We start from the raw sequence: 20,082 nt of genomic DNA, 5'->3' as shown, positions 1-20,082 counted from the left end.
TAGTAACAGGGAAGTCTCTCCACCCTAATGGCGCATTGGAGCCAGCCTCTTGTTTCATTGCAGCCATCTGAATAGATACAAGATGTCCTGCAAAGGGCTAAAGCAAGACAGCCATTGCTTAAGCTTATCTCAGCTTCTGTATGCATTAAGAATATACCTATCAAACAGGTGCCAAACATGATTTCTCATAATTTACATAGTCATTATCATGCCACACAATTCAAGAATGACAAATTGCATTTGGATACAATAACATTTTACAATACACAAAGATGTGCTCCACATCTTGGGAACTGATACTCAGGGCCAGGAAACATGTCTGCACTGGAAGTAGTTCATTCTGCAAGCAACCCTTTAATCCTCCAGACACATCTCTTACACCAGTCATCAATGCAGACAGTACTGATTCAGCACGGGAGGGGTTCCTTAGTCTGTGCTCTGCCTCGGGCTGTGCTGAGATAAAGCACAGCATTGCCTGCAGGTGCCCATCTCCTTGCCTGGGTTGCCCAAAACGGTGCCTAAGGACTGTGGCAGTTCTCAGCCAAACTCTCCTGGGCTGCACACAGCGGCACAGGACACACAAGGTTGGTGGATCAGATCTTTACCTGATGCGAAGGGGCAGCGAGCATCTTTCCTCAGGGACCCGCCTGCTCCTGGCACCCCTGCACCAAAAGCACAGGACCTCGGTTCAGCCTCCTGAGAGCCCAGCCCTGGGGGGACACAATGGTCCTGCCGCCATCCCCAGCATGCCCAGCCCCTGCCCCAGCGTGGGCTCCATCCCTGCCTGCACTTACCCTGCTGGCTCAGGCCCCGCTGCCCGTCCCCTCCTGGCACAGCCCAGCCCACCTCCCCCCACTGCATCCCTGCTCTACCCTCTGGCCACCCGGCTCCATCCCAACCCACAGCCCTGCCCTTCCCGCTCAATCCCTGCCACAGCCCCGCTCACCCCGCTCCTGCCCAGCTCCTTCCGGCTCCATCCCGGTTCGATCCCGGCTCCATCCCACTCCATCTTGGTTCGATCCCGGCTCCATCTCGCTCCATCCCGGCTCCATCCCGGCCTCTCCCCTCCACACCCCCCGCTCTCCCGCTCTCACACACGCCGCGCCGCGCCCCGCCCCTTCCCGCCCTGCCCTCCGTGGTGCCGGCTCTGCCATCATCCCCCCGTGCTGGGCGGTGTCATGGCGGCGGTGCAGGCGGAGGCGAAGGTTCCTGCCAAGAAACACCAAGGGCTGGAACTCACCCGCGTCTGCCCCGGGAGCAGGGTCAGGCCCCACATCTCTCCTCCTGCCAGCGCTGCCGAGCCCTGCAGTCACTGGATGGGGCCATCAGAGCGCTCCACACCCCGCAGCACGGGCTGGGCCATTGCTCTCGGCTCCAGCAGAGGCAGAACTGCCTTTGGAAGCTGCCAGCGACCAACAAGAGCTGAGGAGCGGCTGCAAAAAGGCTCTGCTGTGGGGCTGAAAGGCAAGGGTGGTGCAGGGGAAAGGAGAGGCTGCAGAGCCTCAGCCATTGGGCTTCTTTCAGAGGAGGTGGCGGTGGCGCCCTTGAGCCTGGCTGCTCTCCAGCCTGCCCTGTCCTGAACGGTCTCCACTGGCCTCGGCCGTGGGCACCAGCAGAGACAGGATGTTGCTGCACAAATGTCTGCCCCTGCTTGTGGGGCTGACTCACTGATGAGAGCTCTTCTGCATCCAAATGCAGATCGTCTTTTACACTCATACAGTCACAGACTGGTTTGGGGTGAAAGGATCTTAAAGCTCAGCCAGTTCCAGCCCCTGGGTGCCCAGTGGCCATGGGCCCGATGCTGCCGCCATCACAAAGCCGTGGCGGTTGCTATGGAGACGCCCATTATGACAGAGGCCGCCTCAGTGAGCGTGGGCTATTTAAGGAGCGAGAGCCCTGCAGTAACCAGTGTAGAGGAGACCCCTCCCTGGGAAGCCTGCATCTCCCCTGGCTGCCCTGTGCATCCACGTACGTGTTCTTTGACTTTTCAATCCTGCTTTAGTGTTTGCTTGAAACACGTTGTGGGTGCGTGCTCTAAAGGGAGGAGAAGCTGTCAGGAGATGTGCTGGTGCCATCCCAGCTGGAGGAGCAGGGGAGAGGTGAGGAGGAGGCCCTGGGCTTGTTGATGTGCTTGGAGCTCAGCTCTGGCTGCAGAGGTGCTGGGGGCGAAGCGGGAGCCTTGTGTGTGCAGGAGCTGCTGGTGTGAGAGGTGCTGAGCAGGTGTGAGGGCAGGAGCAGCCCCTGGGCAGTGCAGCTGCTGGTGCTGTCACTGGGAGCTCAGCACAAGGGCACCTGCCTGGCTCTGGCGATGCCTGCGGAAGCCCACCGGGCATTGCGGAAGGCAGGAGGGGTCCCTGGTAAAGCCCATGCCAGCACTGGGCACTGCGGAAGGCTGCAGTGCTCTGCTGGGCTCTGGCAATGCATTCTGGAAGGTGACAAAGGCCCTGGCAGGAGCAGGCACAGCCCAGAAGCCCGCTGGGCATTGTGAAAGGTGGCAGGGCCCTGGCAGGTTCTATTGATCCTTTTGCCGGGCATTCCAGAAGGCACCATGGAAGCCCTCCAGGAACTGCGGAAGGCAGCAGTGTCCCTCATTGACTAAGGCATGCCCACTGGGAATTCTGGCAGACAAGAGGGGAACGTTGGGGCTCTGGCAAGGCTCTAGGAAGAGCGTTGGCCATTGTGTAAGGAGGAGGAGGCCCTGGCAGGTACAGCCAATGCCTGCAAACACCCGCCAGGCATTCCAGAATGCGGGAAGGAGCTGGTGGGCTCTGGCCACCCCTGCGCAATCCTGACTGCGGCAATGCCCGCGGGAGCCCCTGTGCTCCCACAGCAACAGTGCCAGGACAGGAGCTGTTGCTGGGCCTCCCCTGCCCTTGGCAAGCACTGCCCCAGCCCCAGCAACACTCGGGAGCTGCGCTTCCTCAGCCAAATAATGCTGCTTCCAGCTCCGTGCCCATCCAAAGAGCTGAGCTCCAAGAGTGCAAACGTCCAGCCCCTGCTGCCACAGCAAAGGGGCCAGGACAGGGTCAGTGTTTAAAGCCAGCTGGGAACTCAGCACCAGCAGCCGCTCTCTCAGCACCCGGGTGGGATGGGGAGGAGAATGGGAACAATGTAAAACCCGTGTGTGGAGATGAGAACAGGTCAGGAACTGAAATCAAGTACAATGCACTATTAGTATTATCGTTATTAATAATAATGGAAACAACAAGGGGAGAGATATGGAACCAAAAGGGGAAAGAAAACACCAATAGCCAGCAGTGATGCCCAATACAATTGCTCCGCACGCACTGAGTGACACCCAGCCCCAACCAAGCAGCGACCCATCCCTTCTGGCTGACTCCCCCCAGTTTCTATGGCGTGAGGTGTCATGGGCTCTCCGGGCTGAAAAGCATTGATATTAGAGTGTATAATTTATAATGGTAATATATATGTTACCGTAAAAGTTGGTCGGAGAAACTCTCTAAGACTCAATGTGGAGTTTCAGAAAGCAGCATTCTTTATTGCAGCGCTGGGCACACACGCAAATAGCTTCACAAAGGTGAGCACATCCGATACTTGCCAGCTGCAGCTGTATGTTTAGCATACTCATGCATATTCATAGCTTTCCCAGGAACTAATTATAATATTTGCATCCTAATTACGCATGCGCTCTCTTGCTGAGTAGGGGTCTCTGCTGGTCGCTGATAGTCTTCCTCACTGTGTTTACTGAATGGCCTCAGTGCTTGCACACACTTGCAAGGTCCTAGTGCGAAGTTAACAGCTGGTATGTCCTTGCTTCTGTTCTGTTCCAGTCTCACTCCATGCTGGGCACCACTCTGCTATCTTGAAGGTTGGCATCCTTCGTCTTATTTATTGTCTCCTTAGTTGTTATCAGTCCCATGATGTTCCTTCCCCCATCAGCCAAACATTCCTTTCTCTCTATGTGTTAGTAAGTTAGAACAGTTTGGTCTATTCTACTATTTTAAAGGCACACACACTATTGTTAATTTAAAATTTAAGCCTACATTTCCCCCCTTTGAGAGTTATAGGATATACATATATCCTGTAAGTCTCATTCTATACTCTTTACCCAAATTTGATTCTAATACACTATTGTGACCACCAACTACAAAATTGAATCATGACACATGCAAGGATACAGACACAAGTTATTATTATAATGATCACAAACAAGTTTTCTAACAATATGCAATTTGGTAGCCAAGAAGTAAGTTCCTGCATAATTCTTCAAATCCGCAGTTAGTATCATCTTTAGCAGCCTGATAGAATACTTTAGTTTGCTTCCAGATACCTGCCAGATCTGTGGATATTCTGCCCCTCTGGTCTGTGGATGTGCCAAGAGCCATATGGTTCTGCAGTGTTACCTGGGGTAGGCTGGATCCCTCAATCTGTAATGCCTGTATAGCACCTGGGCGTACAACAACCAACGTACATTTTCCAGTCCATCCTGGAGGAAGGGCTTTTCTAGACCAGCCTTTCCCTTCTGGAGCATTCCAATAACCAGTTTGGGGTCCCTTAATCCGGAGTTGCATTGTCCAGCTACACTCTGGGTAATGTCCTACCACGATATTACCAGAGCTAAGAGTTTTACACAGTGCCAGCAGGTATCATCTGAGATCCTGTTCTCCCTGCAAAGACATATCACCAGGAACAAAAGGCAGTTGGTAAAGCCGCCCATATCAGTTCCCAGCTGTATTTGTATCCTTAACAAAGCACTTGGTAGGGCTTGTAACCAAGTTAAAAAAGTTTCTTGACATATTTTACTAATTGTAACTTGAGCGTCTGATTCCTACGTTCCACTTTCCCACTAGCCTGAGGTCTATATAGGGTATGCAGATCCCACCTCATTCCCAAACACTTTCCCACCTTCCTAACTACTTCTGAACAAAATGCAGACCTCTGTCCAAGGACAAGCCTGCTGGTACACCATATGGGGGTATTATCTGATTCAAAATATGTTTTACTACTTCATGAGCCATATTGGTGTGACAAGGGAAAGCCTTCGGCCGACCAGAAAATGTATCTGTTAGTACCCATATATATATATATATATATACCTGCGCCTGTTATGCTGTGGCAATTCTGTAAAGTCCACTTGCCAATAGTCTCCTGAACAATTGCCTTTGTTGCTCAAGGCAGGGATCTCTTAGCATCTAAACAAGGTTCACACTTCTTTCTAACACTTTTATAATTCCAGCCATTTGCATACTCAGAACTTGGAGCTTTAAAGCCTCAGTCATTGATTCTGTTCCCCCATGAGTTGCCTGGTGGTTTTCTTCTCATAAGAGGCTGGGCAATTATTACTTGCCTGTTTGGTGTAAGCCACCATCCTTCATCATGCTTCTTGGCTCCTAATAGACTAGGTAATTTCCCATCCTCTGTTTGATAACTTGGAACTTCCTTATCCAAGCACTGATACTTATGAGGCAATATTAATGAAAGGTCCCCACCCACAGCTTCTTCGGCTGCTTTGTCAGCAACGTGATCACCAATATTCACTGGAGTGTTGTCAAAGTGATGTGCCTTAAAAGCAAATGTTGACTTTCTGACAATTCCAGAAGTCTCAGTAGCACCATGAGCTCAGCTTTCTGTGCTGATGTGTTGGGGGGGATGCAGGGCTTTAGCCTCTGTTATGTTTGGTTACCACAGTGTATCCTGCTTTCTGGTTTCCATTTTCATGAAGCTGCTCCCATCCACAAACAGTTGGTAGTCCACATCCTTCAGGGATGTATCTGCCAGGTCGGTATGACTGGAATACACCTGCTCAATAGTCGGTAAACAGTTGTGAGTCAGCTCTCCTGCTTCTGGATCGGTTGTCAAAACCACCGCTGGGTTCAAAAGGTTAGTTACTTTCAATTCTACGTCCTCTTGTTCTAAAAGCACAGCCTGATATTTTAGCAGCCTGCTTGGGGAAAGCCAATGACTGCTTTTCTGTTCCAGAACGGTTGTTACCATGTGAAGTACAAATACAGTCCATTCTTGTCCCAAAGTATTTGACAAAATTTTCTATTAGAGGCTCTAGTCCTTTTCTTGCTTCCAGTTTTCTAGGATATTGTTTCTGTCTTACGGGTCTGATGTTTGGTTTCAGATGAATAGTTCCTGCTTCTGCATTTCGTGATCATCCCGGTGCTCCAGCAGCCCATACTTGCGGGGTGTATTCTCCACTTCCTCTGGTGTATCCGGCTCAGTGGCTGGTTTCTGTAACATAAAAACTCGAGCCTCCACAGCCTTTTCATCAGGAACACATATCTGAATTTTCTTTCTTTAAACCTAATTTCTGCATGTAATTTACTCAGTATATCTCTATCCAATAACGGGGCACTTGGGCGTGCAAAGAAATTGATGGGTCAACATCTGCTTGCCAATTTTTAAAATTTAAAGGTTGAAAGAAAGGCCGGGTTCCTGCCCACCCCATGGCACCAATGACTGAAGCTGTTTGTTTGCTTAATTGCCCTTTACAAGTATTTATAACAGAATAAGTAGCTTGTTTCTACAAGCAATTTTATCTTATCATTCCCCAACCTAACTGTAGCCAGGGGTTCTGCTGGGGAGGGTTTCGAATCTTCCCCCACTCCTCCTCAGTCTTCATCTAAAGTAATAATTTTCTCTGCCTGCCCTGACATTCCACTAAATCTCCGGTGTTTATTTGGATTCTGAGGGCATTCCCTCTTCCAGTGCAACCCGTGGAGTCTGCTCACAAACCTTGCCATGTAATCCTTCTTTCGTCTCCTCCTGGGCCGCTCCCCCCTTTCCTGCTTTCCTGGGTGAGAGCTACAGCCAACAATTTTTCCTAAGCATTCCAGTTTTGCTCTGGAGCTTATCTTATGCCCCTCACATATACAATAACCGATTCCTAGTTGAAACCTGACACACTATAACCCACAATACACAATATTGTATTATAGTAATGATTATAATTATTATTATGTTAAAAATTCTATATTAATAATCAGGGACTCGAACCCCTTCCCACCACCATTTGAACCATTTCAGGGAACTTGCACCAGAGCAATGGGGCTCTGGTTGCGATAGGTCTCCCAGGCCACATTGATTATCTTTCCTAAATCATATTGGTCCTTTCCTTCCTTCCTCTGATTCAGGATCAATAGTAGTATATTTATGCATCACCTCTTTTAATCTTTCCACGAATCCAGAAGGTGATTCATTTATACCTTGCCTTATTTCATATAGCTTAGACCAGTTCACTGCCTTGGGGACCGCATTCCTAATACCAAAGAAAATCCACCTCTGATATTGTTTCAAAGCCTGCCTGTCCTGGTCCCGATTAGGGTCCCAGTTAGGATCGGGGGTAGGTACGTGAAGATTCACTGTACCTGCCAATGTGCCTGCCGCTATTTGTTGCTCTACTGAGGTCCGAGACGTACAAATAATCATATTCCTGTAAACACTCTCAAAAACATGATGCATAATTACCAGCCACTTGTTTCCAAATATTCAAATCTATAATGGTAAAGGGAGTCTTTATCATTGTCCTGGGTTCAGCTATAGCAGTCATTTTTCTCCTTCTTAGTAGCTGGTGCAGTGCTGTGTTTTTTAACTTTCAGCCTGGGAACAACGCTGATAACACTGATGTTTTCAGTTGTTGCTAAGTAATGTTTATTCCAACCAAGGACTTTCTCAGTCTCATGCTTTGCCAAGGAGGAGGGGGAGCCAGGCGGAAGCAGAGACAGGACACCTGACCCAAACTAGCCAAAGGGGTATTCCATACCACAGCACGTCATGCCCAGTATATAAACTGGGGGGAGTCACCCGGAAGGGCCAGATCACTGCTCGGGTCGGGCTGGGTATCGGTCAGCGGGTGGTGAGCAATTGTATCCTCTCCCCTTGTTATTTCACTAATCATTATCATCATTGGTGGCAGCAGTAGTGGTTTTGTATTATACCTTAGTTGCGGGACTGCTCTTATCTCAACCCGTGGGAGTTACATTCTTCCGATTCTCCTCCCCATCCCTCCGGGAGCGGGGGCAGGAAGGGGGGGAGTGAGCGAGCGGCTGTGTGGTTCTGAGTTACCGGCTGGGCTCAAACCACGACAATCATGGCCAGTTCTGTTCCAGTCTCTCTCCACGCTGGGCACCACTCTGCTATCTTGAAGGCTGGCATCCTTGGTCTTATTTACTGTCTCCTTAGTTGTTATCAGTCCCGCGATGTTGCTTCCCCCATCAACCAAACATTCCTTTCTCTCTAGGTGATAGTAAGTATGAACAGTTTGGTTTATTCTGCTATGTTAAAGGCACACACATTATTGTTAGTTTAAGATTTAAGGTTACGCTTTCAGCAAGGCCTATGAGGAGAACTTTCATTCTCAGGATTTCAGGCTCTACTTCTCCAAGGGCTATGCTCAGCGCTTGGCCTTTCTGCTTCATCAAACCAATCAAGGATTTTCTCACCATCAGACACCTGCATTTTGCCTTTGTCTCCCTGTAATCACAGCCTCCAGTTACTTGCTTTAATGAGTCCCTGGGGAGGCTTTGTCAGTAACAGCCCTCAGTGGGGCTTATTAATGCTGGTAGGACTTGGGGCTTTGTTTCTGACTTGGACTTCTTGAGAGGTTTCTTCAGTCTCCTCTCAGTACCTGAGATTCATGGTCTCAGCCCAAATACACCACGGGGCTCATTAAAACCCCGAAGAGCCATGTCTGACCCTGTGGTTTTTGTCAAGTCTTCCAGGGAATTGGGGAGATTTCTGAATGGAGGAAGATTACAAAAAGCTACTGAAAAAAGTTATTTGAAAGGGTTTATTTAATTACTTTTCAGTTGAGAAATTTCTATTCCATTGCCATTGATCCCAAGTGTCTCTTCCAGAGGCCTGGACAGGCAGGAAAAGCAGCCCTTAAGGTCCAGCACTGCACTGAACACCTCGCTCCTCACCTCCCCACCCAACATTGCTCTCATCGTCCACCTCGGACTTGCATCACTTCTCCTCACATCCCACTTCTCCACTGAAGCTGGCGGCTGGATGGTGCAGCTCCTGTGCACCAACTCCCAGCCTGGCTGCCTTAGAGACCTGCCTGCACACGGGCACAGCAGCATTGTTCCTCTGGGCAAGCAAAGCAAAGGAAAGCAGGACAAAGTGTCCTACACAGTAAAATACACTCGGGCACCATGTGCCTGGTACAAGCAGCGCCTCACGGGGTCATGTTCCTCCACAGGTATAATCTCATGAGAAATGGTTTAGAGACACTGGTAGATACAAAGAGGTAGCTGTGCCCATGATTAAAAACTTGTCCAAGGAGACAATTAGACCATAGAAAGACTTGTAAGCCTTTCCTGCCTGAAGCTCAAAGCAGCAGCTTAGGGGAGAGGACTCCGAATGAGCAAAGAGTGAGGGGAGGAGAAAAGTGGAGAGTAATGGACAGGGCCTTTGTCCAGACAGCCTGCTGAAAAGAGGGCTTCAGAGCTGGTCGTTGCATCCTGGACAGGGGAAGATCTATGGCAGATGAGAGGAATGAAGCAAGTGTTGTAACAGGCAGGACAGTGGCAGTGCAGTTACAGGGGAAGATCAGCATTCCTTTGGGATCCCCCTTGTGAAAGGTCATTGGATTGGCAGACATCTCTTGAGAGAGAGGACAAGGACGTGTTGCACTTACCTTTGAAAAAGGCCCCAAGTGCACCCCAGGGGATCACAGGCTGTACAAGCTGCCTTTCGTGAGGCGTGTGCCAGCATCAGAGTCCTCTGTGGTGACATTTCTGGGCACCTAAAAGCCGTACGAAGGGTAACTCCTGCCTGGCCAAGCTGAGAGCCTGCAGTTGTGCATGAGAAGGCAAAGAGTGGATGTGATTTCCTGCAGCTCCAGCACAGCTCTTGCCACGGTCTCCCTCAATGCTGCTCTACCCAAGGGAAGCCATTGCAGTCTGGGTGGGTGGACAAACAGGAGGGTGAAGCACTTGTGTCAGCAGAAACAGCTCCAAGAGTTGAGGAGCCAGCAGGGACATCCCAAGCATCAGGAGATGCAGGTGCCTGCTCCTGGGCTGTCACTTCTGCAGCCACTAGGAGACCACAAGGAGCAGCATAAGCCAGGGCCCTTCTCCTGCCCCAGTACTCCCAGAGCCAACAGTGCCACCATCAGTGGAGATTGTTGGGCGGCTCCTGCAGGTGTTGGTGGAAGCTCCAAGGGCAGCTCAGCATTGTGGAATGTCCGGTGGGTTTCCGCTGGCATTTCCTGAGCCCACCAGGACCTTTGCTGCGTTCACCTGTGGCTTCCAGAGTGCCCAGGGGTCTTCCTGGTCACCACGGGCCCTGCTGCCTCCTGCAATACCTGGAGGGCTTCCGAGCTCCACCACAGCTTTTGCCACCTTCCAGAATGCCGGACAGGCTCCTGTGGGCTTTAGCACAGTTCCAGAGCACCTGCCACATTCTGGAATGCCCGGTGGAATTCCGCAGCCTTGCCGGAGCCTGCTAAGGCCCCTGCCTCCATCCAGAATGCTTGAGGGGCTTCTGCTGAGTTGCTGCAGACTGCCAGGGCCCTGCCACGTTCTGCAGTGTTGGGTGTCCTTCCAAGACTGCTGGTGGAAGTGCTTCCATGGGCATTGCCAGAGACCACCAGGGCCTTTGCCACCTTCCAACAGCCCCAACATACTGATGCAGCTATTGCTGGAGGCCGCCGGGGCTCCTGCCTCTGTCTAGAATGCACATCCAGGTTCCGCAGGCACACCAGGGTCCATGCTGTCTTGCGGAACGCCAGCGAGCCTGCACAGGTTGTGCCATATCCCGCCAGGCCCTGCCACCTTCCGCAATGCCTGGCAGGCTTCTGAAGGTGTTCCAGGGGCCCAGAGGACTGGTAAAGCCCGTGGGACCAGATGGGGCATTCCAGAAGGTGGCAAATCCTGGGAGGGCTCTGGCAACGCCTGCAGAAGCCTGCCAGGGATTGCGGCAGGGGGCAATGGCGCTGGCAGGTTCTGGTAACCCTGCAGCAGCCCTGCAGGGGCAGAGCGCAGGCCCCTGCTGGCAGCGTGAGGAGGAAGCGGGATCCAGCAGTGGCAGCATCCAGCTGGTGGCAGTCCCTGGCCCCGAGCCTGCCCAGGCCTGGGGGAGCCCTCACTCCCCACTCTGCAGTGGCTGCCCCAGGCAGCCCTGGGCTGGCTCCAGCGCAGAGCTGCTCTCCTGGGGAGCCCCCAGCTCCTGCCAGGCCACCCTGGGGCGGCTGGGGGGTCTCTCTGCCCCCCTGCGCGATGGAGGGATGTGGGCAGGGGGAGGGAAGGGCAGCGCAAGGGACGGGACCACGCCGGGGAGTGTCACAGAGCGGGTCACAAAGGGCCCCGCTGTGACCCACCGCTGAGGGCACGAGGGGCAGGGCGTCCAGTGCAAGCTGGACCTGGAGCTGGGATAGTCCCTGTGCCAGGAGCTGTCCTTCTCTCGGGAACCTTCTCTTCAGCTCTCTTTGGACCCAGCCTGGATGTTCTGGGCTTCCTCCAGCTGCCATGGCCTTCAGTGGGCAACGGGGGCACTTGCTGGATCTGCTGCTGCACGCCTGAAGGGAAATGGACTTGGAGCTGTGACTCGTTGTGCTTCACAGGGGAAGGGTTCAGAGAAGTCATCCTTGTGGGGACAACTGAAAGGGCTTTATCAGTGACCAATGGTAATTAATCAGTGCCTAAATTAAAATCACATGGGAATCCAATGGTGATTAAGCTATATTTGTGTTTTAGTTCAACTGTGAATTCACAATGATTTGAAGATGATGTAAATGATAATTCAGACAATGATTTAAACAGTGAGTTTTCTCATAGTTTAAATTTTTTTAATTTGAAACATCCTGTTTCAAATACCTAACAGGATGCCTTCAAGAAAGCTGGAGAGAGATTCTTTTAAAGGGTATGTAGTGAAAGGACAAGGGGGAACAGCTTTAACCTGACGGAGAGGGGAGATGAGATGAGATGTCGGGAAGAAGTTCTTCCCTGTGACGGTGGTGGGATACTGGCACATGTTGCCCAGAGAAGCTGTGGCTGCCCCATCCCTGGCAAAGCACAAAGGCCTGCGAGACCTTGCTGGTGGGAACTGAGGCAAAGAGGAGATAGGAGATACCTGCATGTACTCTTTATTTACTTAGTAGTGGTGCTGTGTTATCTTGTTTCTTCTTTAACTGTTCCTGAAGTAGCAGCAGCTCATCTTGGTGCCCTTTAATTCCCATTTGAGTTTGACTGAGTTTTGCTATGACGCATTGCTGTGCTTGGAGGATGCTGTCTCTGAAGGCCAGATGGACCCAGGCACACAGTTAAAATGCTTGGGCTGTTCCTTGCATGATTCATCAAGGGAGAGAATAAAGACCCTGCAGTGATGTACATTGAGTCCACTCAATGCCTGCAGCTAATGGGTGTCAGAAAGGACAGACCTTACCTCACTGATAGCAACCGATGGCTGATGCTTCTGAGTGCTACAAGAATATTCCCAAAGATAGTGTCTTGTCTCTATATCAGCCTGCACATATCTATTACCTGCATGTAACTTTGACCAGCCCTGTAATGCCAAATGTCACCAGAGATTTGTTTCTGGACACCTCGCTCCCATCCCTCATCACTGTTAATGACCATGAGAGCTGAGACAAGGAGCTCACATGTAAGTGCCTTTTTAATGAAGACCTGACCAGAGGCAGGAGGAATCCCACCTCCTGTGGGTTTGTGGTGAGCCTGGGAGGGAGCTGAGTCCCCTTCCAGCCCCAGGGCTACAGTCCCAGGAGGAGATGCCGTAACTAAACAGGCTGAATCCCTTCCACCAGCAGGAATAAAGGAAATCCCTGCCTGTCCTGTCTAATGATGGGATAAGAAACAGGCTGCCGACAGAGGTGTTTGGGACACCATGCCTGGAGGTATTTAAAAGACATGTAGATCTGGCATTTGTGGACATGGCTCAGTGGTGGACTTGACAGTTAATGGTTGGACTCGATGTACTCAAGGCTCTTTTCCAAACTAAATGATTCTACAGTTCTGAGAAAAGCTGATGTTCAGACCAAACTGTGTCTCTCAACAGAGAAATGAGACTGCAGGAAGGCAGTGTGTCTCCTAGCTGAGGGAGGGAACATCAGTGCTTGCTTCAAGCTGTTTCTCATTGTGTTCCCCTGGAGTCCCAGGGAGCCCCAGGGAGCCCCAGAGGGGCAGAGGCAGTGCCACCTTTGGCTAGGCCTCTGCTGCTGAGCTGGGCTGGGCTCCTGGGATGCAGAGAGATGCTTGCAAGCGGGCAGCGCTGCAGAGAGACACCTCTGGCCAGGAGCAGGGCTGGGGCACTGCCTGCAGGCACCGAGGCGAGAGAAGCCGTCAGAGACAGGTTAAAGGCAGTCCGAAGTGGATGGACAGAGCTGAGCTTGTTCACAGAGAAATCTTCACAGCTGTGGTCACAGAAAGTCTCTGGCAGCAGGGAAATTAAGATGAGTATCCAGGAGGGATCTTGTAGAGCTGGTGCACTCCATGGCTGATGGGACCTTTAAGGGTTTTCACTCCAGGTTTTTCTGTCGAGGAACCAGAGGATGTCCTTCAGAGCAGGGTCTGTCCCCTCTGCACCAATTCAAGGGACAGGACAAAACAGGTCCCTTGTCCCCGGGTTGGCAGCAGGGTGTGAATGTAGGTGTGCAGCCAGGGGTGCCCAGCGCTGTCCTTGCGAGCAGGGTCCCTGCACCCCAGGGGCTGTGTGCCGGGGCAGGGACTCTGCTGCCTGCCAGGGTCAGCACTCAGCCTGCCTGGGAGCTCCCCACCGCCCTGGGGGAGAAGCTCAGGTGTGGAGGAGCAACCCCAGGCAGGGAAGGGAAGTTCTGGGAGAGTCAGGGCTGCTCCAATCTCCAGTCCATCTGAGCACATTTGCAGAGGGTCCTTCTGAAAGACACTGAGGCAGCTTTTGCCTTAGAATGAAGGATTCTGAGCTTTGATGTTTTTCTCTCTTGAGTGTCCGGTTTGGCAGTGGGAGCTGGGAATTTAATTCTCTGCTTTGGAGAAGGCACCAAGAGTCTTGTGAGGACTTGTCTGAGCTGCTCCTGAGCCCCTGCACAGGCAGAGATGCCCCTGGGCAGAGCCCTGCTGCCGGGAGGGGTGTGCAGGGCAGAGCTGAGCACACAGCCCATGGGATGGGCTCTGGGAGCACTGAAAGGGAGCAGAGCTGGGCACAGAGCAGCAGCTCCTGGCAGGGACAGCTCCAGGCAGCAGAGCCATGGGCAGGGAGTGGGGGGAAAGTGCAGCCCAGGCCTGGGGAGGGTGCGTTCAGGCAGCTCTCTTGGTGTCTGGCACTGGAGGTGGCTGCTGGCCATGCTCTGCTGGGCAAGGAGCTGACTGTCTCTCTAGAACATCTCCTCTGCAGTTCCCTGCCTGTCTGCTCTGCCTGTCCTGCTGGGCTTGCGACCTGCCCCCAGACAGACACAGCTCTCCCGCAGGGTCCTCGCGAGTGCGGAGCCTTCCCTTGGGGGTCAGCACTCTGCACTCAGAGCCCTTTGCTTCTGCTGTCAAGGGCCGTGTCCTGCTCTGTGTATCACAGCTGCGCCTCTGGACTGGGAGAGAGAAGTTCTGCCCCCTGAAAAAGCAGGGCTCTCTGGCTGGCACCAGAGTCCAGTTGTTCTTTATCTCATTCTTTGTCTTTGCTCTGTTTTTTATTTCAGAGTTACCTGTGTGTGCAGTAGTACTTGGGGCATCACAGGGGCAAGTGGAGAGCAGCTGAGAACTAGACTGATGGACTCTGCAGCTCTCCAGACTATGCACTAAACCAGAGGCTGCTGGGCCCTTTCATCTCTCCTGTCCTAATACTGACAGCACGTTCAGTCACAAAAATTACAATATCTACACCTAAAAATAGCACTTGTCAGATGAGAAATTCCTGAGAAAATCCTGATAAAGTCACGGCGAGGCTCTTCTCTGCAGCCGCAATCTTCCTAGTTGTGAGTGCAGACACTGAACCTCTGTTATATCTGACATCCCTCATTGGATGCATTGGAGCTTTCACAGAGCAGCTTCGTGAACCCTCTACAGCAGCTCAGAGCTGACTGCTTGGAGCCACAGTGCTTCTCCCAGCACACTCAGCCACCAGCACCAGAAACAGGAAAAAGCATTTTAACTTTGGGGGGTGGGGTGTGGTGGAAATCTCATGAGAAATTGACTGGTTTTATCCTGAGAAGTCTCTCCTAACCTGTCACTGCCTTTTTCTCCTATGACAATGCCCCATGCCCAGAGGCAGCAGATGTCCAACAGCAGCTCCGTCACCCACTTCCTCCTCCTGCCATTCGCAGACACGCGGGAGCTGCAGCTCTGGCACTTCTGGCTCTTCCTGGGCATCTCCCTGGCTGCGCTCCTGGGCAACGGCCTCATCATCACCAGCACAGCCTGCGACCAGCGCCTCCACACCCCCATGTACTTCTTCCTGCTCAACCTCTCCCTCCTGGACCTGGGCACCATCTCCACCACTGTGCCCAAATCCATGGCCAATTCCCTCTGGAACACCAGGGCCATCTCCTACACAGGGTGTGCTGTACAGGTCTTTTTCTTTGTCTTTTTTGTCATAGCAGAGTATTACCTTCTCACCATCATGTCCTACGACCGCTATGTGGCCATCTGCAAGCCCCTGCACTACGGGACCCTCCTGGGCAGCAGAGCTTGTGTCCACATGGCAGCAGCTGCCTGGGGCACTGGGTTTCTCACTGCTCTGCTGCACACAGCCAATACATTTTCACTACCCCTCTGCCGAGGCAATGCTGTGGAGCAGTTCTTCTGTGAACTCCCCCAGATCCTCAAGCTCTCCTGCTCACATTCCTACCTCAGAAAAGCTGGGCTTCTCGTGGTTGGTACCTGTTTATCACTTGGCTGTTTTTTTTCATTGTGGGGTCCTATGTGCAGATCTTCAGGGCCGTGCTGAGGATCCCCTCTGAGCAGGGATGTCACAAAGCCTTTTCCACATGCCTCCCTCACCTAATTGTGGTCTCCCTGTTTATCAGCACTGCAGCATTTACCTACCTGAAACCCCCCTCCATCTCCTCCCCATCCCTAGATCTCGTTATGGCAGTGCTGTACTCAGTGGTGCCTCCAGCAGTGAACCCCCTCATCTACAGCCTGAGGAACCAGGAGCTCAGGGATGCTGTCAGGAAGCTGGTGAGTGGATGTGTTTCAGCAGCCATACGCTGCCTGCTTTCCTCTGCAAAGGGCTCCCAGTGTAGGTGATGACACTCCACATCTGGTTTTCCTGCTTTACATTTGTTTCTCTCTTCTACTTGTGATGTTGTTGTCTTCAAAGGTATGTCAATATTCATCCCCTCCTACTTCAGTATCTGCCCCTTTTGTATAACACACAGACTTTGTGTCAATGGGGACCTCTCATTGTGCTTGAGCAAAATAAATGATCCTGCAGCAACTTTGTTCTCTGAGATCCATCCTCAGCATAGCAGAAATGAAGGGAGAATGAAATCAGCTTTCTGACTGCTCCAGCTCTAGGATGGCTGTTCTGTGCCTGGAGCAATAAGAACTCTTAAAAACCCCATGGGCCAGGGCTTTTGTGCTGGCATGGGGAGATGGGATGGCAATATCCACCCCACTGCTGGGCTTAGTCTTTAAACGTGCATTTTAACCACAACAACACTCTTGCTCTAAGAGTTAATGAGCCCCCAGTGACACCATAAGCATCAGCACAATCCAGGTGCCTGCTCCTGGCCTGTCCCCTGTGCAGCCACCCATGACACCGACACCTGCATAAGGCAGGGTCTGCTCCTGCCCTGCCACCTTCTCAGCACCTCTGACACCATCAGTACTTGCACTTAAGCTGCGTGGTGCTGAGTTACTTCTGGGTTAAACCACAACCCAGTGCCATGACCTGTCTCTGCATTCCTGCTCACACCCCGTGAGGTCCCTCCAGTGTGGGCCTGGGCTATGGGTCTGCACAAACTCAGAGATACCCACTCGGCTGTTCCAGCCTTGGACCTCTCCAGGTCCTGGTGCCCTCCTCCTCCTCCTTGCTTGCCCCACATAGAATGGACCAGCAAAGCACCTACATGCATTCGACCCAAACACACACACACGCGTGAAACTGCCCACACAGCAAAGAGCCAGGAGCAGAGTTTGATCAGTGTCCCAGTTTAACCCAGTGGGCAGCGAAACACCACAGAGCTGCTCACTCGCTCCTCACCAGCAGGATAGGAGGGAGCATTGTGAATGGCAAAGGGAGACAACTCATGAGTTGAGGTAAAGACAGTTTAATTGGTAAAGCAACATCCCGACATGCAACAAGCCAAAATAAGGAAATCATCAGTGCTTCACACAGGCATGCAGATATTCAGCCTTCTCCAGACAGCGGGGCTCTATCACGTGTAATGGTGACTTAGGAAGGCAAATGCCATCCTTCTGAACCTTCCTCCTTTCTTCCTTCTTCCTGAAGTGTTTAATACTGAGCACAATGCCCTGTGGTGTGGGAGAGCCTTTGGTCAGTCAGGGTCAGCTGTCCCAGCTGGGCAGAGTGAGAAGCAGAAAAAGTCTCAATGTTGTACAAGCCCTGCTCAGCAGTGACTAAATCACTGCTGTGATATCAGCAGTTTTCATCACCAGTCTAGAACACAGCCCCATACCAGTCACTGTGAACGTGTTTTAACTCTGCCTGCACTGAAATCGGTATAACAGCAGGACAGAGCACAGTGACCTGGCACGGGGTTTGACCATCCACCTCCCCACAGGAAGCTGGCCCCTTGCAGCTCCCTCCTCCCTCTTCTTCCACAGGCTGCTTCTCCCATGATCCACCTTTACCCTTCCCTTGCTCTGCCCAAGTCTTCTCCCCAGTTCATAACCCTCAGCAGTAACTTTTTCTCCAATGGCCTCAGCCTTTCTCCATTTGTACTCCCATGTGAAAGTTTGGATACCATTGCCTGGGTCCTCTGGGCCTTCAGTGGCATCACTGATGGCTTCCCAAGGCGCTGATGGCCCTGCAGGACTTGGCTGCCCAGAATGTCCCCAGTGCTGCCCTCTGGGAGTTTGGCCACTTCTCACATCTGCAGCTGCCTGAGAGACCCATCCGGGACACACAGTGCTGCCCATACTCCTGGTCCCTTCTCACACTCTTCTCTGCCCCTTCCCACAATTTCTCATGCCACATCCCATAGTTTCCCAGGGCATGTACTGGGCCCCAAGGTGAAAATGGCATCACAATCCACCCCCCAGCCACGTCATCCTCACTGTCCTCTGCATCTCCCCTCTCCCAAGCTCTCAGCACTGCTGGGTGGGTTTCCCAACACTCCAGGAACATCACTGGGCCTTCCTCAGCACCAGCAGTTGGGTTGTGTCAAAAGAAGTGATTTCCAACCTCACCTCCCGATTATGAATCCTCTCTTTGCATCGTCCTTTTCCAGCAGCAGAAACCTCCCAGCAACCCTCCCAGACACGTCCCCTTTCCCTGCCTTTCCCCTCCACAGCTCTGCCAGTCCAGTGCTGCTGGGCAGGTAGACCTGTGCTCTCACACAGGGCCTGCAGAGCCCTGGTGGGACAGCAGGAGTGGTGGGAGGGCAGCCACGGATGGCCAGGGCTCCTCAGGAAGGCAGCAGGCAGGTGAGGAGCTGGAGGTGAGCTCTGGTTGAGCGTGCGCAGAGCCTTGCCTTGGAGGAAGCCTCATGGCCACGGGGCCTCCATTACATGGCCAGTGGAACCACTCCACAACCTGCTGGGGGGCAGCAGGGCAGGGCACCAGCAACCCAGGGGATTCCTGCAGTGTGTGGAAGAGCATTTTGACACAGAAATGGATGAGCTGACCAGGGCTGGTCCCTTACTGACAGACAAGGTGGGTCTGGCTGGGGATGGTAAGAGGGCAGCCATGGCTGCAATGACCATGAGCTGCTGGAGAAGAAGGACAAGTAGCAGAACGACATTGCAGGACAGCAGGAGAGCTGATTTCAGGTTGCTGAGAGTCTGCCTGGACTGTTCTGGAGGTAGAAGGGGCTGTGGGTGCCTCTTGGATCTTCAGGGACAACATCCTCCAAGCCCAGGAAGAAGCCAGTGTGATGTGCAGGGAGTTGAGCAGAGCCTGGCAAGAGCATGGATGAGCAGGGACCCCCTGCCCTGGGAGGTCCAACACAGCGGGAAGTGCAGGGAGGCTGGAGGGGAACAGGCTGCCCAGGAGGCACACAGACACCCAGCCTGTGGACGCAGGGACTGAGCAGACAAGCCAAAGCTTCAGAGTGGCTGGAAATGGGCACGCATGGGCAGGGCACCCAGGAGGCATCTTCAGGATGTGCTCAGCACAAGGAGGGCAGCTGAGGGAACCCTGATCCCAGTGCCCAGTGGGGCAGGGGACAGAGTGACAAAGCCAGAATCAATACAGGCATTCCTCAGAATAAAGAGTCTCCCTTGAGAGTGCTGATAGGAAATGGGTTTTGCTGAGAACCTGCACACAGTTGACATTTTTCTGTACATTCTGCTATGCATAAATACAGATTTTTCCAAATCTTCACAGAGAAAGACAGAGAACACAGATGTGATGGGGTCTCTGGGGGATTTTGTGTGCTGCCTTGTTTGCAAAGGCAAGTGCTCAGAAGCTGGGTGGGATGCCAGTTATAGGGACACGGGTGCGTGGTGCCAGCGGAGGTGCCCTGGGACCCTCTGCCCAGGCTCCAGCTGCAGCTCCCCAGGGGCTCTGCTCTGCAGCAGCTCCTGTGTGAGAGCCGCCAGCCCCAGGGGTGGCCTCCAGAGACACGGGGGCCTCTGGAGGTAGCACTGGGTACGTATGGTCAGACAGCGGAGCGCTGCCTGAGAGCCTGAGACATTTCACACGTGCTTAAAAGGATGAGCAGGTCCTCATCACCTGAAACACTTTGCATCAACTATGTGTGTTTTTCCATGATCCAAATGAGGGATTTTCAGGATTTGTGTTTAAAGTAACAAAAAGTAACATGGCAAGAATGTAACAAGGCAAGTAACAAAGTAACATGGCAAGGATGGAGAGACACCATGACAGGCAGAGACATACTGGGGTGAGAAGAAGGTGGGGAAGTGCACTGGGTGCCTGCAGCCTGCAGGGAAACAGGCACAGGCGTGGGACAGTGCAGGACGGGCTGTGGTGCAATACCCAAGGGCTCTGGCAAGGCTGAATGTCCCTGACAGAATCCAGGTCTTTGTCCGTTGGGTATGG

At 52.5% G+C, this 20,082-nt stretch overlaps 1 pseudogene; it reads left to right on the top strand.

The window, feature by feature from the left end:
- The first annotated feature begins 15,392 nt into the window (after positions 1 to 15,392).
- LOC115603065 lies at positions 15,393 to 17,882 on the top strand (annotated as a pseudogene).
- The last annotated feature ends 2,200 nt before the right edge of the window (positions 17,883 to 20,082 follow it).

Source organism: Strigops habroptila, unplaced genomic scaffold (genome assembly GCF_004027225.2).
Source record: "Strigops habroptila isolate Jane unplaced genomic scaffold, bStrHab1.2.pri NW_022045608.1_ctg1, whole genome shotgun sequence".
In the NCBI taxonomy this organism is placed as follows: Eukaryota; Metazoa; Chordata; class Aves; order Psittaciformes; family Psittacidae; genus Strigops; species Strigops habroptila.
The sequence above is the reverse complement of the archived record's forward strand: the minus strand, read 5'-3'. Positions and strand labels throughout refer to the sequence as shown.